Source organism: Accipiter gentilis, chromosome 34 (genome assembly GCF_929443795.1).
Source record: "Accipiter gentilis chromosome 34, bAccGen1.1, whole genome shotgun sequence".
Taxonomy (NCBI): Eukaryota; Metazoa; Chordata; class Aves; order Accipitriformes; family Accipitridae; genus Astur; species Astur gentilis.
In genome coordinates this window covers 12,246,336-12,272,043 of record NC_064913.1, presented here as the reverse complement: position 1 = coordinate 12,272,043, position 25,708 = coordinate 12,246,336, and the positions used below count along the sequence as shown (strand labels likewise).

At 44.6% G+C, this 25,708-nt stretch overlaps 1 long non-coding RNA gene across 1 annotated transcript; it reads left to right on the top strand.

The window, feature by feature from the left end:
• Positions 1-304: 304 nt before the first annotated feature.
• On the top strand, positions 305-23,576 carry LOC126034461 (uncharacterized). Its single transcript, XR_007504634.1, has 3 exons — positions 305-2,312; positions 19,175-19,275; positions 19,532-23,576. It is a non-coding gene; the product is annotated as an uncharacterized LOC126034461 (long non-coding RNA).
• The last annotated feature ends 2,132 nt before the right edge of the window (positions 23,577-25,708 follow it).

Below are 25,708 nucleotides of genomic sequence, written 5' to 3'. Positions count from 1 at the left end.
GGTACACTTCGGATAGAGTAATTCGTTTCAGTCCCTTATTTATTGCATTTCCCCATACCGAGAGGACTTGCTCGCTGTGGCAGTGGCGCGGCAGCTGCCATCTCACTGCAGAACACTGCAGAAGGTGACAAGAAGAGACAAACTCTGATCTTCTTTTGATGAGTTTCTGGGCTTTCTTCTTTCTGCCATTCACATGGCATGGGAGATAAAACAGCCTGATGGAAAGGGAGCATTTTTATCTATCATTCCGTTAAGCAAAATACCCACGGATTGTAACTCATCTGTTTTATTGAAAACACAGGTGAAGGACAAGAGGTGATTTACTCTGGTGAAGTCGAAGGAGAACTGTTGCTTCCTGCAGCAGGAAACCACCTCCTACAAAAGAAGGTTGCAGGATAACGTCTGAGCTGGAGCTGGGACTACTGAGGGTCAGAAGGAGCGTTGACAGGGAGGGAGGGAGCAAGGCAGAGCTGTGTCTGGCACAAACGGCTGGTTTTGGGGAGGTAGCAGCTCCGGGTTTCTCCAGGTGGGAGCAGGGCAGGGTGGGACATGGGTCACCTGTGGGAGAAGCTGGTGCTTCTTCAGTTATCTTTCTTCTTCAGCCACCCAGGCAGCAGGACACCCTTGGTGATGCCGGCCTGTTACCCGCTCCTCACCCCCGTGGAGGCAATGGCAGCTGTCAGTGAGCTTGCTTCAGATCCCAAAACTGCTTCAGGTGATGCCATGGACGGTCTGGCACACCAGACCCTGGCCGGAGGGCTGCTGTGTGCTCTCATATGCCCACCGTCCCCACTAAGGCTTTTTGTCACAACTCAAAACTACCAGATGGGAAAAATGCTCTTTTCTCTTTGGTAAAAAAAAAGACCTAGGCAAGCAGTATCACATGTATTCCCTCAAATATTAATAAAAAAAATAATAATTCCAGTGGAAAACAGCTTCTGTTACCAACTCGCCACCTGAGTTGAAATCCATCCAAAGACTATTTTCTTTGAGAGATCATCTCACGTGTTCCCTATTACTGCTCGTATTTATGATCAGACTGCTTAGAAAAAAAAAAGAGGTGTCGTCACTGCCTGTGACTTGGCTCTGCCGGCCCCAGGACCCGTGCCTGTGCGCTGAGTGTCTCCCCACCCGTGGGGGTACACAGCGTTGCTGGCAGCGAGGCGGTCGTGGTCTGCGAGGATGAATGCTCTTTCTCTCCCCGGTGACAGTTGTGGTTGCTGAGGGACTCCTGTTTGCTTTAAAATCATGTGGTGAGGCTGGTGGTGGTGGTGGTAGAAGGGAAGAGAAGGACGGGAGGGATGGTTTGCCCAAAAGAAGGTAGTTACTGTTTAACGACACAGATTCGCTGCCGCATGCCTTCGTGTAAGAAGTTCACAAATTTCCTGCAAATGCTGTTGCTGGGAAAGGGGAGTCTGCTTAAACCATCCGCCTGTTTCTCTCCTTCTGGCTGCAGAATGAGCATTTGCTATTCCTTTTCTGGAAATGCTCCTTACCTGCCCCCGAGGAGCAATGTTTGCCCCTGCCCCGCACCAGCACTTTTGCAGCCCCTTCCAAAATTTCCTGAGAAGGAGGAGGACTTGGCTCTTACTCAGGAGGAGTGGCTCAGCACTTTTTAGACCTGTTGTTCTTTAACTGAAAGACTTTTTCCTATCAGAAAATAAAGATGTTACGCTGCCAACCTTTCTGCCTGCAGACTGGAATTACAAATGGATGGCTCCAATGTTTTGCTCATGTCTTCCCACATCCACAAAGGTTGTTAAAAATTAGCTCCCAGTCAGGAACTATTCAGATACTTATCTTAATGTTTAAACAGCTGTTTTCCTATCGGTGTCCTTCGCCATGGTGTATTCCCACAAACTGTCTGCTTTCATTGTTGTGCAGGGTAGAAACAGAAGCTGACCGTCAGCAGCCTGCCGGTAAAACATCAACTGGAGCAGTAACAACCAGATATCCTGGCATGATGCAATCCATAGAAATTACTCTGAGATGTTAACGTGGGGCTGGACGGGGAGGGGAATAGCAGATGCACCTTCCTGATGTTTAAAATATAGATGGCATTTAAGACTTTTAACTGTTTTCTTAAAACCTGATTTGATTTTCTATTATTTTCTGAATCTTCAATTCCAGCCAAAGACATCCCTGAGCTAAGAAGAAGCAAATAATTTTTCCATCAAAGTCTCGGAGAGGTGAAAATTTCAGGGGTTTTTATTCATACAGCAACAACCACAGCAGAGCTCCTGGCTTTCTCTTCCTTCCTCCTCTGCTCTTGCCAAGCCTGCCGTTACAGAGAGCGATGCCAGGCTGACACGGTAGGTTTGATTCTGCTCTCACGGACAGTGATGATGTGTTAGGAGGAATGCTGCGAGGGCCTGAAAGTCTGTATCGCTCTGGAAATTAAAAGTTGAGGGCTATGACTGCAGCTGGATTACAGCTCTTCCTGAAAACCGAGAACGTGGAAAGCAATGAACACAGATGCTAATTTCCTGGGAAAAAGGGAGGAAGTTTATGTTTCTATACCTATATATATGTGGGAAGAAAGTTCATTTGAAGTATACGAACATTGAACCAAATCTTTTTCCCTCCACTCATGAAAGTTCTCCCTCTAACACTGGGGTAACTATTTGTCCCAGGTAGCAAGTGGGAAGGAATTGTACTTGGCGTCATGTCAGAGCACTGGTGTGCTCAGATTTGCTCACAGCAGAATCGGTGCGGGTGCTGCTGTTACGAAAGCAGCAGCGAGGAGTGCTGCAATCCAGCCCAGCTCTGAGGCTGGCTGCCCCTTGTCAGGTGATACAGAAATCGGGAAGGATTCACATTTTCTCCTCCACTTGCACGAGACATAATGGCAATGACGTTTTGTTCTTTGCCCTGCTTTTAGGACTAATTTGCTTTAACTCTTCAACTTTACTTAGCTCTTTGATAGCTAGTTCATTTTTGAAAAATAAAACCTCATTTTTATCTTGATCAAGTCATTTTTTTATACTGATTGTTGGGCTTAAAATGCTACAGGTCTCCGTACGAATCACAAAAAGACAGAAGACAGCTCAGATTTCATGGCTGTTTACGGTAGGGCTAATGTCAAGTCCTTTAGCCAGCAAAAAACATTAGCTCAAAACTCAGAGGACTAGAAAAAATTACTTTGCCTGATTAGCTTTAAGCTGGCATGTCCGAAAACATCAAACAAGCATCAGCCTGCTTTTGAAATTTGTTTCCAGTTATAGAAAATGACCTTCTTGATTCCCAGCAGCATCACATCCTAACTTAAAAAAGAGCTGCCCTTTCCTCACATCCATAAAGGTGCCCCCAGACTCTGATGTGTTAGATAACACAGCTGGAGACCCCTGCTGAAATCCTCCCATCCGTGTTAAGAGGGATAGGGAATCAGAATGATCTCCTCTCCGCCCTCAGATCCAACCTTTTCTGCAGCAGGGTCTCCTGATAGAGACAAGTTGTCCCTGAGGTGAAGAATATTCCTTCAGCTGGCAATATTCTGCCGTGGGAACGGTCCGCGTTGTCCTGAACGCCAGGAGTTTTCAAATGGATTTGCAGATGAGGACATCCCAGGATATTCTGATAGAGTCCCTCTTCATCTGTACGTGACATAAGACGAAACATGTACTGGTGGCACAGGAGGGAGGTAATGGGTGGCCTTGTCTGAGCGCCAGGTAGAGGCACAGACCTGCCAGCCCAGGCAGATTTATCAACCAAACCGGGAGACACCATCTCCCAGAGTGTTTCTTTTCTCCCTGCTGTCCTCCTGCGAGAAGAGACCATCCTCTAGGACCAGAAGCAGCCAGACATCTCTGCCAGACAGAGAACGTTGAGTATTGCAATGACAAGGGTCCAAGGTCCCAGCGCAGAAGATGCAGAGGCAGGAGGATTTCCCCGCAATCCTTTGTTTACGTATCTTGGCCTTGCTCGGGCTTTCACTAGGGGAGGTAGGAGGCAAGTTGTTGTTAACTGCAGAGGGAGGTAGGAAATTATTCAAGACTAAGGAAATATGAAATTAAAATGATTAGGTGTTTCCTTTCGGGGCTATCAAACCCAGCAGCGCTGCTTTAAACTAGGTAATCTTCTCTCCAGCCCGTGCAGCAATTTCAAACAGGTGACTTTAGGTCCTACAGATTTCGGCAGACTGAAGTCATATAAAGAGGCAAGGACCAAGAATATTCCAGCAGTTTACACCATGTAGAACAAGCGTCTAGCGGTTTTTTACAGTGGCTATTCTGCGTATTTATTTTTCATTTCCCTTGGCAAAAGTATCAATGAACAGAATTTTAGAACCAAGACATGAATTCACTTCTCTCAGGCTCTTTACAACCAATATTCTGATATTTACCCAGTCAGGATAACCAGGTCAATTGTTTTTGGCACAAATCCATAAGCATCAGTTCCTCTGTCTGGTAAATGCTGGTTTTGTAGCAATCGGCGGGGCTGCTGTCTAGTCCACTTCCAAAACATCCTGGTAGAAAACAAGGAGCAGATTTAGCAAAATAGCCAAGTTCACTCAGAGCAAAAGCAATCATTTGAGGCAGGTCATTTCCATACACACGTAAGAGTCCAGTGAACTGGTAAAAAACATCTGCAAAAGCAATAAACAGCTCCAGTTTACAATAGGTGGAATTCCCTCCAGTGCCATAGTTTAAAAGTGGGACCCATAATATATAGCTTGACAGCAACCTTCAGCACGAAGGGAAATTTTATCCTATGACCTTTGGCCTTATCCTTAAAATTTATCTGTTAAACTGAGCTATAACATCCAATATTTAATTTGATTGAATTTAACTGCTTTACATGTTGTGTGTGGTGACAGTTCTGATGAGTTATCGGAAGTGCAATGCCTAATGCAATCAGTTCTCAATGAATTAATAATGCTAAATCTGTAATGAATTTATAATCGTCGTATAGATATCAATATAAAAATAAGACTATGAACTTGCCAAGCTTAGAAGGATGTCTGCTTTAAATTTTGGCCCTGAAAAGTGAGCAGAACTCTTTTGATAGTAACCTGCTGTACTTCAAACGCCCAAGCAAATGCTTACGAAATTAGTTTTCTAAGACACTTTGTACATTTTTTTTCTTGAAAACAGTTATCAGATTTTAGGCTATAAAAGTTGTCAAAGGATGAAATATATCCATGTTCCAAGGACTATAAAAAGGGCTGGTTTGCATTTTAATTTTAGGTATAGTATCAAAATACGCTTGAGTTCTGTATTTGCATTAGTAATCTAATAATCTAAATCATGCTTACATGATGCTGAACTTGAAATTGGCCATTACAACTCAGGAAAGAGATCTTAGAGTTGCTGTTGCCAAAATCAACTCAGTGTGCAGCATGGCCAAATAAGCCCTCAAAATGTTGGGCATCATCAGGAAGGATATTGAGAACAGGACAGGAGGTATGATTTTCTGCTATTCTAAACCTGATGTGTCCCCATCTTGAGTACCATGTGCCATCCTGGTCTCTGCATCTCAGGAATGATTTAGTGAAGGTGGAGAACGTACCGAAAAGGGCAGCTACAGTCATCAAGAGGATGGAGCAGCTGCCTTAAGAGAAGAGAATAAAAAATCTGGGACTGTTTAATTTGGAAAACAGAAGGTTGAGGTATGTGATAAAATGAAGGTGGCGGATATTCTGAGTGTGGAACTGTGGGCCTGTGCTACTTGGTGAAATTAGTAAAGGACCAGCTTCAAGTTAGTAAAAGGAAGGATTTCTTTTTTCCATTGGGCAGCAAACTGCTGGAACTCGCTGCAGATGTTATCAGCAGATTCAGAAAGGCATAAGACACATTTGTGAATGTTAAAGGCAATAGGCAAGGAATTGTCCTCCAGCACCCCCAACAAGGGGAAAGGAGAGAAGAATGTGTCTTCACTCTCATGCACCTCCCAAATAGCATCTGGGGTTTTTTCAGTGTTGAAAAAGAATACTGTGCAACGCGGACCAGTGGTCTGGGTCAGTAGGCACTTGTTACAGTTTTATGCTGTACGGCTGCTCTCTGTGCTGAAGAGGATTTTAGTGCTAGTTGTATGACCCTTTTTTAAAGGAGAGACTGAACAAGCTGACAGCATGACAGGATGGGTTACTGAAATAGTAGCTGGAACTTTTCCCTCCAGGAAAGGCGAACGCTCCTGGAAACACCGAGAAATTTTTACTAAGAACAGATTTCCCTCCATTTTCTCACCATTGTTTTGAAACGATAAGGAGTGATACATAAACCATCCAAATGTAAGGAGAGAGATGTCACAATACTGTATGTCTCCATAAAATCCAGATGAAAGCGTAACCTGTGTGAGTAGACAAGTCCTTACAGAGTATTTCCCTTCGTGTTCTCTTTTCACATTTCATGTATCTGTCCCAATTTTGGTAGGTTAATAACACTCTGTCTGCAAGTTCTTAACTTTCATTTGCCATCTCTTGTAAAAACCATCCAGCCTCATCTCCCCGAATCTCAAAGCAGCTTGGTGAAAGGTTGTTGCGTATCCTTCGCATCAGACGAAGAGTGCAACCTGAAGAGTGAAGTAGCCTAGCGCATGGGTACTTGTTAAAATCTTCATTGCTCAAATCCATCTCATGGTAACTTTTCCAGACCTTTATCCTTGCACTTCACGCTTGTCAGAATCGAAGAGACAATAACTCATTGTTTCTGGACAAATAAATTCACACTATCCTGTTGTGTGAATCCTATAGGCAGCATGAGAGCTACCAGAGTGTGAACTGTTTGCTTATAGGTTTTTTTCATACAGGAGATGCACATGGCCTTTCCCTTTTTTTTCCCCTCCTGCACACTGTACCACTTACTAAATAGAGGTCGATCATCCTAGACTTTTCTCCCAGCTGCCCCGCAAATAATAAATAATAAACAACGCTGTGTGAAGCTAGGCATGAAGGATATAGGTGGTTTGCCATTAATCTTTCAAGCAGCAGCTAGATATCTCCTGCCAGTTGCTGTTTGCTAGGTAAATTTGATGGTTCTCTTACTGGATACTGTGTGTGTGTTCATACGTGTGTGGGGACTGCTTAAGCTCATTTCAGGTGAGATGCTTGTGGGTTTGCTGAGAGCGACCAGCTGAAGGCAACACAGTGAGCTACCGGTGCAGCCGACCCGGATTCTTAACATTTGCTATGTTTTTTCAGACTTTTGCCAAAGACCCTAGATTTTGCAGCTTCCTATTTCCAGCCTGGTGCCAAGTACTATTCAACTCTTTCTCAGGAGAAACCCAGAGCTGTGAATCTGCATGCCATTACTCCCAATTGCAAATATCCTTACACACTCCATGGTTCACCGATGCAGAAGTCGTAGCCTATGGTCTATGTCTACACAGTAAAGAAATATTTGAGAAATTAAGGTCAAAAGAGAACAGTTCACTGTTCTGAGCCAAAGGTGTCTCAAAAGTAAAGACCATATTCATAAAGGCTGGACCTTCATATATGAAATTTCTCATAGTGTTCACACCGCTAGTGGAAAATAGCAGGTGACCTGCAAATTGAAATTAAGTTAGAAACCACTACAGTGTTCTTCCTGTTCGGTTGGGGTTTGTTTTTTGGGTTTTTTTACTTTTCCTTGTTTTGGTTGCTGCTAACCGAGCCATTAGATCATTCTCCTTTTTGTGTAATATATTAGACGTTGACAAATTAGTAAAGGTAGTTACGCTATCAGCAGTGGGGGGGTGTGGAGCACTCCTGGAGGCCCTAGGCAGACCCCAGTGCCCACTAACGTTACTGGTCCTGTTCTTCTGGCTTCCCGAGGCAACTTTTGCCACAGCTGAGAGGGAGAGTAGTAACAGGACCCTAAGGTATGTCCGTGGCAGAGCAGCTGTCAAAGTGTCATGCTATGTGTTGTGTATTTACTAGGTGGGTCTGCCAAGAGCTGGCACGCCGAGGAGATAAATCTGTGATTCTTGGAGCAAGGCAACACAGCGGCCTCAGAGAAAAGATGGCTGGGTTGAAGCGGGGCAGCTGCTGCAGCCCTTTGCTTTCCAGGTGCAGGATGCTTTTCACAGGGATGTTTGTGTGACCCAGAGGCAGTTAGGAATGTGATACGGTCTCTGCTGGTGTATGAACTGAACTCTTGTTTGCTGTTTGGCCAACTCCTACCTTCGGGTATGTCTTTGGACATGTTATCCCAAACTGCAGTAGATCCAATGACTGCAGAAAGCGGCCATCTGGACGCTGCAGGTGAGATTTATCCCTTAGCCAAAGCTAACATAAATCTCAGACTCGTGCCTTTCTTTGGGATTTCAGTGGGGCTTTGCAGAGCCAGCTCAAAAAAAATAAAATAAATAATAAAAAAAAATTGCTTCCTGCCAGAAAGCAGAGCTAGAGGCAGGATGGACGTGGGACGGAGACGTGTGGGGAGCCAGTTTGCTGCTCTCACCGCTGCCAGGAGGGCAAGGGGTGGCCGTGCCGGCTTCTGACAGACATCCACCTGGCTTCCTCCCTTGCTTTGCAAAGGGAGCAGACACGGCTGGCTCCAGCGCGGCTGAAGTTGCCGAGGATGTTTTGTCGCTGCCCGCAGTTACCGCGAGACTTTGTTCACAGCCAGAGCTCACCGGGGTGCTCCGGCTTGGAGGTAGCCCTGCTCGCAAGGGTGAATCTCATCTTGGCCGGGCGCAGGTGGTCGTTCCGCGTCATCTGCGGAAGGATTTCACAGCGCTGAGGTTTTGTTTGCCTTTTTCAGCTTAAGTTTTGACATTTCCGAGAAGTGTCCTTTCCTCTTTAGCGTTGTCGTTCTGCAGAACGACTCGCCACCACCTTCTGTGTGGGTGCAAGCACCGGACCACGACTTGCAAGATCCGAGCTCATTTCGTGCATCAAGCCACAGATTTTTATGCATAACCTTAGGAAGTTACTACAGCTCATCCAGGCATCGCTTCCCCACTTGCGTGTAGCTCTCCACTTCAGTGGAGGTTGCTGCAGTAGCTCAACTTAGATGTGAACGTCTAACAGAGTAAGTCATGATGAAGAAACTATGGTTACTCAAATTATTATTTGAAAAAAATGTTCGCAGTAATGGCTGGGTAAAATTTCGAGCAGTTAAACAGCAAAAGTCGGGGCGCAGCTTGGAGCAGCAGATCAGGTTTGGTGCGAGCACTGCTTGTTTCACTGCAAACTGTTACAGCTCCAGGAGGTTTCCCTCCCCCACTTCTTCCCAGTTAAACCCTAGAAGCTGGAACCAGTCACGGCACCGCGAGCTGCTGACAGTTTAGCAATAGTGCGTCTGTCCCTCCTTGCCAAGACCAATTAGATTCAAATGTTGCAAACTTTTCCAAGAGAATTAATGGATCAGCACTAAGCAGCGGTGCACAAGAACTACTTAAAGGCATTTGGGGCTTTATTAATTGCAATGGAAAAGTAGAAAAGTGCAGTGGAAGAAGGCAGGCATTCGGACATGAGGAGCAACTGGAAGAAACGTCTGGGTTAGTGGGCCAAACTGGTGGTGTTACGACCCTGGGAGCCTGTTAGATAATATGTTTGCAGTTTCCCAAGATACCCTGTCTCCCTCTCACTTTGTTTGCTTTCCTCCCTTCCCCAGTAGCAAAGTCCATATTCTTTGCACATGCTGCTCGTTATTTGGAGATGATGGCCCGTCCCCGGCAGCTGGCGACAGGGACATCGCTGGACCTCAGCGATGCCATCCCGAGCGCATCCTCCTGTTAGCATCTGCAGCAAAATGCACCCTGCACGAGTGGAGCAATCAAGCGTACGTGGCCAGGGAAGGGATGAGGAGCCGTATGTACAGCGGCTTCAAGTGGAAGCCCTCTCCCTGGCTCAGAAAGCCCTGCTCGTTTCTCCACCTTTGGATGCTGGTGCTGTCTGGGTGGATGCTGGGCAAAATCCTGCTCAACTACACCATGGGCAGGTCAAGCACTGGCCTTGCTGGAAAGAAGATGAGGCCCATGTTACTCAAGTCGTTGTGTCTACCTATAAAACTTAAAGGTTTTGGACCATGATGATTTTTCTGAGCTGTATCTATGGAAAGGGCCAGGGAAGGCTTGTGTCGGGGCAAATATACCGTCCTCAAGATATAAAGCAACATCTTGCTTGCTGAAGTAAATATTTTTGGTGGACGGAAGGAGTGAGGATTCATAGCTAACAAACTATTTTTAACGACATGTCAATTTTGAGGAACGCTTTTCTTTGCAGCATTTCAAATCACTCCACAAATGAGGCTGTGAAAATTTGTATGTAGGGAGATTTGTCCTATCTCCACAAACAAGGCGGGACAAGAACAGTGCTCTTCTGAAACTTACTGCGTGTGCCACCCCACCGGCCTGCTGGTGGGAAGATGTCACTAAGCATTCAGCATTGAAAAGCCTACTTAGAAAGGGTACAAATTTTGCTCATATTTTAAAAAATGCCTGATTATTTGAGATATCACAGTTCTGGCTAAATCCAAAGTGAGCAATGTTTAAGAAGAGGCCCGACTTTCCAAAAGTCCTTACAGTCATTCTCAGAAAAATTTTGTTCTCTTATCAGATATGCCAAAGAGGAGGTACTCAGATTTGGGAATTCCATGTGAAAATTTGGGCCAAGTCAGACATTTAGAAAATTAACACGAAAGGAGAAGTTAATGGTTAAAAAATGTGGAAAACAGTCCTTGTCGACTGCACCATTTTTGAAAGCATCCTCAGACCAGACAAGGGACTGCTGGCAAAATACAATCTGTAAAACAGCAAGAGCAAGTCAGCTGATAGTATTCTATTACTCTTTTTACGAGAGGTATGCTGAATAACTAGCAGCAAAACAAACCACAGAATTATGCCTTTATGGCATGAGAAATGTTGCCCCAAGGAAATTAAAAGCTGCACACAATTGCAAATGTTAATTCCCAGCTCAGATACTGTGAAAAGACCCTTGAGTTCCCCTTTGGCAGAGCTTCAGTTTCTAGAGGAGTTTTTGTGCGTGCGCAGCAGTGCCCTGGTAGACACATCTGGGTCTGTGCCCTGCTTGTACCTGCTCAGCAGGAATGTAAACAAGGCAGAGACACGGTTGCTTTTAGCTATTTGATCTCTTCAAATCAGCCAAGGAGAAAGGATAACAGTGTTTCTTCTGTCTCTACGCTGGGTGTGCATGTTTTGTGGCAGAGGAAGGAAATGGTGCTTTTCGCAGGTGAGCTCAAGAACAGAGAATAAACTCCTTGTGACTCAGAGAAATGAGAAGTAACATGAAGCAAAGGTTAAATCTGCAAAAGTGCCATTCATTCACTACGAATGAAGCAAATGAAGCTGTGGCAATCCCTGAGCAAAAGCATCCAAGACAGATAACGTGACTGCAGTCATGTATGGTGGCTTTTATTTGTCTTGCCTGGTTAAAGCTCTCATGCTAGCCATGTTGCCCAAGAATCGATATGGAAAGGTCAGAGACATTGCTTAGGTGAGAAGGGAGCAACACCGGGGCATTTCAGCCTGTTGCAAATGCCTTTCAGACCAAAAACTGCAGAGCATACGTGGGAAGCCCGTCTCCTCAAGCCCCTCAAGCCCTCAGCTCGGTGCTGCTACGCTTGCTGTTGTTTTTTGTTTGAACTGTGTCCTAATGTTCGAAGGAAGGCTGTGAGTGAGGACATCAATGGCCCATTTCTAGGTTTGGCTACTGTCTACTTTTGAAAAACTTCAGGTTTTCTTCTCTCTGACCCTCAGATTCTCAGTAATTACAGAGATGTCACTGTAAATATATGTGGCCATAACAAGACTGTTGTTATTCTCTGCAAAGCACCTTTACCTTTCTGGAAGAGCTAGAAAAATGTCAGGTGTTTTACCTCTTTGATAGGAGTACTGCAGGAAATACAGCTGCCAGCTGCTGTTTCACAGCTGTGGATTTCTCCACCATGCCAGTGCTATGCTAGTAATTAAAATGACAGGTAAACAGTATCCGTGTCTGTTTTCTAAGCCCAGCAATGAGCAAACTCTATATTGACCATGTTAGAACCACATGAACTCTGTTGACCCTTGCCTGCACCACTGTACCTGCCTCTTGGGAAGGTGATGTACTTAATTACTGTTGTTATTTGGAACGGAGGGTTTGATCAACGCATGGTTAGTGAGAAATATCACGTGTCCTTCCGTGGGCATAGAACCATATTCTTATTCCTGCAAAGGCACGAGAACTTCGCTCCCTTCCAGTGGGAATCCTGCCATTTATTTGATTACAGGCAGGATGAAACCCTGCACTAGGTCAAACTGGGAAGTTCAGGAGCAGAATTCAGCACACGTTTAAGAATTCGCAGGTGTGGGGTCCGAGTTCCTTATGTGCTACCGCAATAGTTTGTTTTTGAGGGGGCTGGGGAAGAGGAGAAGGCACGTGGGGCTTTGTTTCTTCAGTGCTGCCACATGAGAAGAAGTGGCTGAGTTCACCCTGTCAGGTGGAGAACAGTTGGTGTAAGTCATACAGCAGAACAGCTGATTCCATGAAATGGATCTCAGAATTAGTTAACCCAAGAGCGAGCACAGCCTGTGGTTTAATGACAACTGAGTGAAGGTTCGCCCTGTACTAATAACATCCTGTATCTCTGTGGCGGTGATGTGGTGTATGCACACATACTCCTTTGCAGCCAATAACTTCTCATCAGATTTTCACACTGGCTGATTTGGCTGTTATTTAACAAGTGTGTTTTCCTGTTCCTGCCACGGGTTTATTTTTGTTGCTGTTGTTGCAGTGGTAAAATCATGTCTGATATTCTGAGAAATTCTTCGTAGCGCTGCTAATGTTTTGCTTGATGTTTTGCTGAAATAGGATGTGCTGGGATTTTTTTAAATGCCACATGTGTTCTCAAAGTGCATTCACTTAATTGGTGTACAGTGCTGGATTGGATTCAGTACCTACGCACGTATTAGCTAGGTACAAAGCTGCATGGGTTGTCAGAACATACTTGAAAAAGAAATGTTAGTTCAGCTTCCTATAGCGGAACGGTGACAGGCTCTGATGATGTGGGAGGTGGCACAGCAGGGTAATATCCAGGGCAAATCAAAGACACAGGCCCTGCCGGGTGGTGCAAAACACGAGCAGAAGCCAAGGAAGACTTCTGTTCTGTGGAAGAAGTCCTACTTTTGGAGACCTTTCACGCTGAATAAGAACAAAATGAGTAACATTGACATCTCCTATAACATGTCTGATCTCATGCCCATTGGATTGCTTATGCATAGGTAAACACTTTCTTTATAGTATATGTTTTGTATATAACATACAAATAATGAAACCCAGCTTTTCCACAGAGCCTTTTATCATAGATATCAATGTACTTAATCAGTGAGATCATATACCATTCCCATTTCATGGGCTGGGGAACAGAGAAACAGAAATAAAATGGCTTGTCATACAGGCCAGAAGTGCAGTGGCAAAACCCTGAACAGAATTTAGATTTCATTTACTGTAGCCCAGTGGCCTATTTGCTAGGAATTCTTGCCTCCGTATTTTGCAGTATGAAAATATAAAAATGTGGAGCAATGGTATTAAAATACCAGAAATGACTCAAAGAAAACTGATAGACAAATGTAAAAAAAAAAAAAAAATTGGAAATAAAATGTTTTCTGAAATGAAGCACAAATGATCTATTCAAGTGTGACTGTTACATTCCACACTGCTTTTTTTTCCTAAAACAATCTCTGATCTGCATTCCTGTATGTACTGCCAGTATTGAAAGATCTGTGTTTTACCAATGGAAAAAAAAAACCCCAAACATCCCTGAATTTTTTTGACCGACTTAATTTGCTCTAGAGGAGGGAAAGGAAAGCATGCAAATCCAGTAGGACTCCTGAAAGGCCAATTATTGGGTTTTTTCCTTTTCTTTTTTTTTCCTTTCATTTAGTGCATTTTACAAATGTGTTGTAGGCTCAGTTTATAGTAAGAACGCATCTTATCTGACAAATGGTAACTGATGCACTATGATTTAAAAGTCTCCCCCATCATGCAGAAATTAAAATCCTCTCCCCAGGGACATTCCCCAAAACATAAAGCAGAAACTTCCTTCTCATTAAAACATTTTGTTGTGTGAAAAATGACAATGAGCCATAAAATCTGGAGGGAAATGATTACTGAACACTGACATATGCTCAACAATTTCAATACCAGAACGCGTGGAGGCTGTCAATTGCACTTCAAGCCGGGGAAATAGGTTTCTTGATCTTGTCTGGATGGAGGGCAATTTAAAGAGATGTTGCTAACAGAGTAGTTAGGCCCTGAAAGACTGTTTTCAAAATAGCAGTGGGAGATCCAGCAGCCAACAATATGAAGGTGCCAGTTTGTTTTGTTTGCAAAAGCATGTCTTACTGTCCCTTTACTACCCTGGCAAGCTCTTTTCTTAAAACTGATGAGAATAATTGTCTCCAACATTATTATTATGTACAAAAATGGCATGAAAAGAAGATAAAGGTTGCCTACTCAGGCACTCAGAAGTTAGAAAATAATGGGATTACTGTTGCCTTGACAACATTTCTCTCTCTTTCCCCTGCCCCCAGTTTCATTCTTGGAAATGGCTAAACCACTTTGCTGAAACTCTGTCAAATAATTAAATAAAAGATTCAGCCGTGGGGAGACACCTGGCATGGAAAACTTCCTCCTGCCCTCCCCCAGAGTCTGACAAAACCATAAACAGCTGAGAAATTGGGTTTGATGATGAGAAGAATCAGGTAACACCACACACCTTGATGGTACCAGTAGCTCCATCTGCACTTTCCCTTTTAATCTGATTTACACTACGCTCATCCCCGAGGGCCACATTCGGTGCCTGCCCTTTCGTGCTGCAAGAGGTAAGATCATGGAAACAGCAGCAGCAGCCGCACAGGACCCTCAATTTCTTTCGGCTACCCCAGGAGGGTGGGCTTTCCACCCGGGAAAGTGAAGACGAGGTGGGATCGAAGCGGGCTGCAGTGATGCCAGAGGCAAAGCTTTGGCGTTTTTAGCGCTATGCGTCATGCTCGAGTGACCCAGGTTCAACCCAAACTGATGGGCCTGGCAAATGGAAGGAGCTCTGCCTCTCTGGAGAGCATCGGAGGGTCTGCAGGGGTCCCGAGCTGGCAGACCCCGAGGGCAGGGGACAGTGGCCGGTGACCCCCAGTGCGTCATCTCTAGCTGAGCTCCAGATGAGGTCAGGCAAGAGACTGATAAATGGCCCTGCCTTGTCAACACCGCCGTCGTTAGCGCCGTTATCACCCAGCACATGGGAACGTAAAGGAATTTGTAGCCCTGCCCTCGCCAAAGCCGGAGAGCAACTGGGAACAGAAGCCGTGGAGCAACTGGGAACAGAAGCCGCGGAGGTGACTGCGTTTGCTCATACCGCTCACATTCTGCTGCAAAGAAGCTCAGTGTTTCGTTTGCAACCAAAGGGACTTTGTAGCTGGTTATAAAACACTATGCCATGGTTCATTTTTTTCAGACTGATTGAATTTATGATGAGGTTTCTTTCAAAGAAGGGACAGAACATTTCAGCACACGCTGGCGTGGCTGAAACACGGGTGCGAAGCCCAGAAATACTGTTACGCTCCTTCCCTCATGCAACCTGTTGGAGCTAACAGGGCACCCAAAAATGTCAGGTAAAGTAGCACGCATAGGGGTTGGAAGTGGACGCGGCTGACCACGGTCTGTGACAAGTTGTCTGACAGCACTGGGAGGAGAGGGAGCACTGTGGTTTATTCAAAAGCTGAGTACTCTGGGAGAAAAAAAAAGAATCGCTAAATTTGCATTTAATGACATGTCTTTAAAAACCAAAACAATTGCAGCTGCATTAATTTTTCTTCCTTTTCTTTTGCTTGGAGAGCAGTCAGCCCTCGCTTGTTGCTTCGGATTCCCACTGAAGGACTTTCTGACTCCAAACAGAGTCCCCCCGGCAGCCCCTCCATTTACCTCCGTGCACAGCCAGCAGCGCCGGTGGTGTTTCATCAGCGCAGAGACTGGTCGATCAGGCCCATCAAGTCCTGCTCGGCAATCTGTACTCAGCTAAGGGGTACCAATAATTGGCCCCACAGGTCCTAAGTGGCGTGTTTGTGAAAATTATCTAAAGTCACAAGCAAAGTCACCCGTGACTGACTCATATAAGGTGACTGTGTGGCTCATTCCTGTGTTGGGAGTGCTGGATGATACGGCTGTCCGTGACCTCAGACAGAGAACGATGGTCTTCTGGTTCGAAAGCACCTACTTCAATTAGATATTTTGTTAATCTGTCAACCTCAGTATTCTACGAGAGGTGTTTAATTTCAAGGGAGGAAACCTAAGGGCATTTGATATGTCTTGTTTCTGCAGCTCCGAACTAACCCTTTTTTGTCAGGTAACACCTGGTGCTTTTGTCAGTGCTGAGTAGTACTTTTAAGTTTTGAAGTCTAAAATCCTTGGATCGGTTATGCGTGGATGTGAGACAATAAAACACCATATTTTCCATTGGTCACTATCTGCCCTGACCCTCTCATGCACTCATGTCAAAAGAAGACAGTGTTCTGCCTTCCAAGCAAAGTGTTAAAGAGTGTTCTTCTCTGTCTAAAATACCTTATTTATAAATATGGAAGTGTTAGGAAATGTGCAGTATGTTAAGGTCGGGCGGCAGCTTGTGTAATACAAGGGAGCAACCTCAACAGAGCAGTGCAGACATACACCAGCTAAAGATCTTCCCTATAAATTGATGGTTAATAAATATGGAATAACAGGTATTTGTCCAGGAACACCAGACTACTAACAGCTGCTATAAAGAGGAACTGGTTATTCAAACTCCCCCAAATACATACATGTGCTGTCCTGCATTTTATCGCAGAGAGATGGACGATTGCTCTATAGGTCCTGCTGGCCAAAACCCAATTCCTCCCACAAAGGAGAAGGATCTGAAGCTGAATTATCTCTGACGTTGGTACTCCATATTCCTTTCAACACGGTGACAGTTCTGAAAGCATAATGCAGTTTGGTCTTGCATGACAACAATTTTTGCAGCAGAGTAACACGTGAAAAATCTAAATCATGCTGGAAATTTGAAAGGAAAATCCATTTGATTAGGACATATAGCCTGGGAAATGCTCTCTCAGTTGTATTTCACGTCAATAAAAGCTTCTCTTGATTTGATTTGTGTGTAGCAAAGCTTCACCAAAGAGATTACAGGAAGTCTTGCTGCAGAATTGAGGCTGAGACATAGGTGGTAGATCTATAAGGGTGGATAAGCATTTTCAACCAGAATATTACTGGAAAAATAGTTGGGTTTTCTGAAATTATTTTCCTCAACCATGACTTCTGTCAGGGAGGAGCAGCATTTAAGGCCGCCCAGCAGCACTGAATGCCACCACAAAGCAAAACACTGTTTACACTGAAGGGGAAAAATAAATGACCCGGTTCAAATCTGGGCAGGAAACTAGGTGTAACCTCCTGCTCTTCCGAATTAAAAACGATAAGAGCTTTGACGAGCAGACACAGTAAACAAGGCCTTGGCTTTATGTCTCCTCCAGGCGCCAACACCTCACGCCGTACAGTCGGTCGCCCATCACGGTGCCGCGCAGCCCGTCCTTCGGTCCTGGCTCTGGGGAGGATGTCCACCCTTCTACAAGCACCATTCTTACTTCTTCTGGATAACTTTCCCTTCCACATCCCGCTCATCTTCTCTGTTCTTTGGTTTCTTTCCCATTTTGAGGTTTTGTGACCCCTTTTTCGTGGTTAGCCCACCCCTCCTTTCCTTGTGATTCTCCAGCCGGGGGTCAGCATTCCCGCAGACGGAGGACCTGCTGGGGGAGGCTGGGAATGAGATGGGTGATGCTGCTACCCTGGAGAGCCGTTGCTCGGGGAGGTCCGTCTTTTCTGCCGCTCTTCTGCCTGAATCCATACCTGAGGTTCCCTGCCTGGAAGAGCCCAAGCCTGGTTTCTTTTCATAGGGCTAAAATCATTGAGGTGTACTTTTCAGTATTGAAGGGATTTGGGAGCAATTATCCATCTGTTGTTAAGTCTAGTGGCAATTCTGTTTCACAGTCTGTTATCATTTTGTCATGGTTTAACCCCAGCCAGCAACTAAGCACCACGCAGCCGCTCGCTCACTTCCCCCCTCCCCCCCAGTGGGATGGGGGAGAAAATCAGGAAAAGAAGTAAAAACTCGTGGGTTGAGATAAGAACGGTTTAATAGAACAGAAAAGAAGAAACTAATAATGATAATGATAACACTGATAAAATGACAACAGCAATAATGAAAGGATTGGAATGTACAAATGAGGCACAGTGCAATTGCTCACCATTCGCTGATCGACACCCAGCTAGTCCCCGAGCGGCGATCCCCCACCCCCACTCGCCCCAGTTTATATACTGGGCATGACATCCCATGGTATGGAATACCCTGTTGGCCAGTTTGGGTCAGCTGCCCTGGCTGTGTCCTGTGCCAAATTCTTGTGCCCCTCCAGCCTTCTCGCTGGCTGGGCATGAGAAGCTGAAATATCCTTGACTTTAGACTAAACACTACTTAGCAACAACTGAAAATATCAGTGTTATCAACATTCTTCTCATACTGAACCCAAAACACAGCACTGTACCAGCTGCTAGGAAGACAGTTAACTCTATCCCAGCTGAAACCAGGACACATTTGTACCCCGGTTATTACCATAACTGAATAGGTAACTCCGGCTAGTCTTTGAACTCCCAGCTCTTTGTCACCAGCTCCCAGCTAAGCGGCAGTTACCCGCCATATAATCGCTCTTAATGTGTCTGAGAGCAAAGTCACGCAAATTTAAATGGCCGCTGAAGGTTTGCTTGTTTGACTTTGTCCTCAAAGGGGCAAGGAGTGTTTGGACAGTCAGTCATGCCTGTCAGCTGGGAGGAAGCAAACACCCTCTGGGAAACAGTTGGGAGCAGATTTTAAGCCTCTTTTCCAGTGCCCTGGCCATGTGGCTGCTCCATATCTGCATCGGTGCAAGGTCAGCGGGGCTGGATCAGATAACCGCCGTCTGCCGCGCTTTGCACGCAGAGCGGGGAGGGCTGTAGGCACCGTTGCCCACAGCGGGGAGGTGGGTTGGGAGGTTGCTCCTTCCCGAATTCCCGACCTGTGGCCATGGGCACCTCGCGGGGCTCCCGCTGCCGTTTGGGATGTGGGAGCTCAGGTTGGCCCAGGAGTGTTGCCCAAGGGGTGGCTGGGTGGTCCCAGCTCACTCCCAGGGAAGACAGGGAATGTTGTGGGGCAAGGGAAAGGTGTCTTTCATGAGTCGGACAGGCTCTTCCCATCTCTTGCAGGCAGAGCTCCAAGCTGGGAAACGTCCCGTCCTGGTGGTGGTTGGCAGTTTCCCTCCTGCGCTGTCAGCCAACCCGGAGATGCGCTTCCCTTGGGAAGGCAGGTAGGATCAGCAAGTAGGATGACCCACACAACAGAGGCTAAATCCAAATATAAAAAGCAAGTGTGCATTCAACATAGTTATCCAGGGTCCTAAGAAAGCTGGAAGAGTGAGCCATTAATTCAGTTGGAAGGCTGAGCCTCTTGAAAGATATTTGAAGGATTTCTTCTTGTACAGTTACAATAAAACCCTTTTTTTCAATATGCACAGTCTGCTTTTGCTGCAGTGTGTCTTACCTCCCTTTGTCTTTTACTCTCAGGGATCTTCAAGCACCTAATTCTGCTCTGACATCTGATTTCTCAGAAAAAGTATGCAAGTATACATGCCACCTGCATCTGAGGAACAATCCCACCTCATCTGTCGACAAAAAGAAATTGCAATAGCCTTCAAGAAAGTACAGACTACACCATTTGCTTTCCTGAAATTTAAGTGCAAACTGAAATTCTCAGATGAATTTGAGCAGATTCTTACTTTTGTCACAGGAACCAAAGATCTGAAGCCTGTCAAGGCCAATTAGGTGGTTATTGACTTCAGAGCACTTTGAATTGGCTCTACAAATAGCACCATTAGCCCAAGTGGCCCAAGCACCTCTTCTGTCGGCGTGCCTTCAGCGATCTGTCTACATTCCTCTGAAGATGCAAGTTCAGCTTTGGTCTCATTACTCCTGGGTGAAGGTGAGATCACAATGTATTTATTTTTAGATGTACTGTACCTACATTAATACAAAATGTACCTTTCGTTTCACACACACATAGAGAAGAGGAAGCGGAGCACTCCGCCAAACACACTGTAGTTTCTTGCCATTTATCAGCAATGTGAGAGAAGAAATAATCCATTTTATGTTTTATTGCGTTTGTTTGTCATCTGATTTAGTACTCGTCTGTCATGGCTAATTACTTTAAAAGAATTCTAGTCCTAGGTCACAAAATCTATGAATAAAAGATGTTCACGTACAGCATCTAGGCCAGGTGTCACAACTCGGTGCAGACACCCCCCCCCAAAAAAATACTTCTGATTTTAACTCCTATGGGAGCGGATATGCCGATTACATAAAAAATCAATAAAATATTAATCAGATAAAGCAAGACAGCAGGTGGCCAAAGATATCAACAAAGCATATGTCCGTACAATGCAAACATCTCCCTGCAAACAGGAGGGGCACGCTCGTGGTATCACTAGATGTACCATATCACTGAAACAGCCCAAGTCACCAAAGTGTCACCATGCAAAGCTGTTTAATTTTTAAGCAAGGGTAGGTACATTTTCTATTTAATCCTCTTAAGGACTGACTGGTCCTACTTCCCTTCTGGAAACACACAGGCAGCTCAGTAGGGTTTTTATCCGCCTGAGGTGGGCAAGACTGAAGTCATTGCAGGCAATGTACCGAGACAAGACAAAGCAAAACAAAACAAAATTTATGCTCCTTCTCACTGCATTACGATGTGTTAAAAAGGACTACAGCTTTTTTTTTCTGTGTTTGTTTCACTTTGGGAATATCAGAAGTCCCAAGAGAGCGCACGCTCTTGTGCTCTCTCCCAGCCCATCTGGGCGTGTTTGTTTAACTGCTGCCAAAATCCATCTGATTACAGAAATGAATACCCAAACTGTACCTGGCCTAGCCAAATAAAACGCGTAGTTTCTTACTTCACAAGCGGACATAGACCAAGCAGTCTTGAACTCTTAGTGACCGTAGGCAGTTGGGTGACTGACGAGCCAAACGTACTCATCAGCATCCTGCAGCCCAGCGCTGGGCTCTGCTCGGAGGCAGGAGGACCTCTCGGTGCCGTCTCGGCACCCCGGGTACAGACCATCGTGCAGGCTGAGTTACTGGCCTGGAAATATCTCCCCGGCAACGTTTTGAGGTCCAGGCCCTTTCCTGTGCTGTGTTTTGCAGAAGAGTGGGGTCCGACGGGAGGAAGGCTTTGTTCTTCTCATGTGAGCTGAGCTCTCCTCCCATTTCCCCTCGCAGATCCCTTCGCAGGATATGTTTTTATTGCACCCTCGCTCTCCTCGGTTCAAGCAGAGTTATTCATTTCCTGACTGTATGTGACCAGATGCGTGGCTGTTGTCAGTGGTGTAAATCCTCAGCCTTCAGCTGAACTAAAAATCGGCCTGTGGTGTTTGATGTGCCGTGTTAATGGGACATGGCTGTTTTGAGATTTCTGACTTTCACAGAACCAAACACTTCATCTGCGCCTTTAGGAAATAACAATAACTCATTAAGACCACGACCCCATGTTTCTCTTTAAATACAGATGTTACTCAACGTGGAGCTCTAGGCTGGTCCTGACAATACAGTTTTTGTTCCTTCTCTGTACAAAATTGAATAATGTGTCTCCCTGAGTCTCCTTTTACTCAAGCAGCAGAGGTTGCTCTGATGTCAGCTGCAGGGGTGAGATGTAATATGGATAGCTGTGAAATCCCCTTTGACAGTTACAACCGAAGTGAAAATATCCTTCCAATCCAAAAAATCTTTCGCCACATATAGGCTTCTACTGCATAGTAATTGTAACTGCTAAATCTGAGCACTTCAAACAGATACTGGACTTTTGAGACACACAAATTCTTCCCTGGAATCTTTTAAAATTCAGAATATAAAAGACATATCCCCCTGAGAATGCAACCAAGAGAGATGACAGAAACAGAGTTGCCTTAGCAAAGGCCAATGAAACCCAAAATAAGAGAGAGACTGTGGGGGCAGATAGTCTGTAATCGCCCCCTGTTTCCACTGGTGCCTGTGGGAGCTGCAGGGTGTGTTTGTGAGGACGGGGAGAGAACGGAGCAAGAACACCATTCCCCGGGGAGAAGATCTCTGAGGGAACCTGGCAGGCATTGTGTTCCCATTAGTCCTCATCCCTGGGATATACGACAAGGGATGATACAGAAAGCAGAAGGGAACGTTCTGATAATAAAGGGAGTTTTCCGAAAATATTGGGAATAGTTACTGTGACTGGCTTTTTCTGGCCTCAAATCTCGCTCTCTTTAAGATTAGTGGCAAAGGACAACCGAGGCTAAGATCCAGGAGTCAGCCAGTTGGGAAGTGATGGTCCCAGAGGTTGAATCCTGCCTATCTGGGACAGCCCCAGGGGCTGGGGAACAGCTGGGTGGGGGACATATCTCAGTGCATTGCAGGAACATGGACAAGTGAGAATACATGCCTAATTTTTAAGCAATTACAGTTCACTGAGATGAATCTGACTCTTTTCTGATAGTCAGTGGCTGATATTTCAGCTTACTGAATTTGGGGCTCAAACACATTTTGCCTAGGCGGCCAAAACTCCCTTTGAATTAAATGAGACCACAGGTGGCAAAGCCAAGAGGTTGGTGATCTTGCCAAGCTTTGGCTTAAAGTGCTGGGACAACTAGGGACTTAACTACCTCTATTTTAGCACAAAGCCTTCGATGTTTTCAGCCTGCTTGAGCAATCCCTGCAGAATTAGTTTTTCTGGAACATGAAAGCCTATTGGACTCTGCAAACAAGCCACATTCAGCTGAATGCAAAGCCCAGCTCCAGTTTCAATTTCTGTAAATTATGCAAGGATATAAATGATGAGTACATCAGTAAGCTAGACCAGAGGCTGATTCATTCATGTATTGATTCATGCATGGTTTATCTTCATGCCTTGCAGAAAAAAGACAATTAAAATGGTTACACTAAGCTATAGAACTTGAAAGCGGTGGTTGAGGGGGAAGAGTGATTCTCTGCTTGAAGAGTGGCAGATGAAGCTATAGTTTGTATATTAACCCTCTTCTAATTTGCATCACTTTAAATATTTCTTAGCTGTTTGTGACCAAAGTTGAAAAAGTAATTAGCTTGAAATATAGGGGAAATTCACTTGATATTTTATTACTTTAATGCTGTGTGTTTGTCCAATGCCCTTTTTTCTCACTGCCTCAAAATGTAAAAGTAGAAAAATATGTTATATTTTTAAATCTGTGTGACAACATAAATAATAGCAAAACCTCATTCCCACTGTCTGGGAGTGTGACTAAGCACCTTTGGTAAAAATTCCCATTAGAAGTTGTAGATGGACAAGTGGGAAAACTAAGGAAAGAGGGCATTCAAGTTTCCTAAAAGAAAGAAACAAAAGAAAGGAGAAAGAAAATATATCCATCCCTTGCAATCATCAGCCAATCAAGATGCGGGAATGACATACAATTTTCTTCAGTGTGTGGGCGAGTAAACCATAATTCTGCGCTCCCATTGTCTTTGATGATAAAATGTAGCTACAGGAAGGGCATTTTTTTTTTTTTTTTTTTTTATCTTGAGAAGCTTTCAAGAAACAAAATATCACATGAACAGACTGTACATACAGGCAGTTTCTTGCATAATGAACTGTTTATCTGTAAGCTTGAACACAAATAAATCCAACTTACATAAAAGCAAACCACGTAATGGATCTGCTTCTGATTCTTTCAGCTTCTATTTTAATTAGCTAATGCAGACACTGAGCAAATGGTATGTTGCCTGTTGTTAAGGATGCTTTAGTCATCTTCCATTTTTGCACTTTTTTGATTGGCTACTGCTAAGGGAAAGGGAAACTCTATAGTGGTTGTACATAAGAAGAATAAATCCAACAAGGTGCTGTGGAAAGCTATGCTTTTATCTAGCTTCATCTTCACCACCCCCACGTCATTAAGTTTTTTACTTTGGCTGAAAGTTTTAAGCACAGCATTAGTAATATCTACTTTCATGTACACAGTTTTCACTTCATAGGCTGACTCTCAGTGTAACTCTGTTTATTCCAGGAGTGTTACACCTGGGATCGTTTTAACTCAGTATGTCAAGGTATAGTGTTAAACAGTTGTTCAAATTGCATGCAAGCCATTTTGCAAAATTTGACTGCCAAAACCGAATCAAAGGTGAAATTTATTTTCAAAGGCAAAAGATAAGTAAAGCCACGTTTCAAATATGAAAATCTCTCCCCCTGCCTTTTTTTCTATTTCTTTTTTTAAATCTGACAACAGCCGAGAAAATGGGGCTGAACTTGATTGAGAAGTGCACAGGGAACTCCAAGTCCTTGTTGCCCTCAGGAACAAAGCACTCTCACAAGTGCTGTCCTTTGTCGATGGTTGAAATTGAGGTCTCTCATGCCAGTTGAAGTGTATATATTTTTTTTTTTTTTCTGAAAAACCCAGAACCGCTTTTCAAAATGCCAGCTGTCCATTCTGAATGCATGCACGATTTTTTGATAGACAAGGAACACAACATATCTTTTCATTTAACCTAGCAAATGGTGTATAAGCAGACTATGTGCCTAGAGTAAGTTCAGTTTTATCAATCTCATGACTGGTAAAAGCGACACAGTGGCAGCCTTTCCTTTCTCAGCAGTGTGGCTTCCAGCAGTAGGTGTTCTGTAAACACTCTTGGAGACCATCACTCTGCATTTTCAATGGTACACTGCAATATATCAACCTCCCAAAACACCAGATAAGGTCAACTAAGAATAGTCCCCTTCCCCAGTTAGCCTTTTTCCTCAACTTAGAGAGAAAAATCAATTCAATTCTGTAGCGAGTGGTTTTGCAAATTTCCCATAATGAGGGAAAGAAAATAAAATGCCTGAAGAGCAGAAAATCGAAATGCTAAACCTTTGATCCTGGATTTGAAGCTAATCTATGTAATTAGCAGTGCTTTTTTGTCACAAAGGGAAGAATCACAGGAAGAAAGGATGGCACACAGCACAAAGAAGTGATCGGGGGAAAGATTGAGAAAATGGTGCTTCAATCATCTTCACAGTCACACAAATCCTTCCTCAAGAGTAAACAAAGCATATGAAAAAAAAAATGAGAGAGAAAGAAGGAGAACAGCATCAAACAAACAGACAAACACTTCTAAATAATTTCCTCCAGGTTATCTCACTGGAGGCAAAATTTAGCGCTATCCCATCGGGGAGGCTGTGTTCAAAGGAGGGGCTTCCCAGTATGTAGGAGCCCTTATAGGGATGCGAATGTGACTTCAAGCTGTATTTTTTGTTTACTAAGATCTTCCTGGCTTGAGAGGTTGCTTACAGTGCAGGAGAGCATTTGATGGCTATTTGTTAATGCACGTTCCCATAGCCAAGAAGAACTTTTTTGGCCTGGCAGACCCAATGCATGGACTAGATGCTGCCAGAGAATGAGGCAATTTAATGCGTCTTTGGTGGAGCGTAAACATCCCCATGAGGAGAAACCCATGTGTAAGGATCCACTGACTCCTTTGTGCGTGGCTGGCAGGTGAAGTCTCAAGGCCCCGGGCTTAGACACATGCTGTGCATCGATTTTGTCCTGTGAGGGTATCGCAAATCATCGCAAGCTTGAACTTGTGTGGAAGACAGCGCCCTCCTCTCCCTCACCTTTTTTCTTCTCTTAATGATGATACGGGAGTAATTTTTAAAATATTTGAAGAGTGCTGCTGATGTGTACTGCTGATGGCTCATCTCAGAGAGGTGGGATTCTC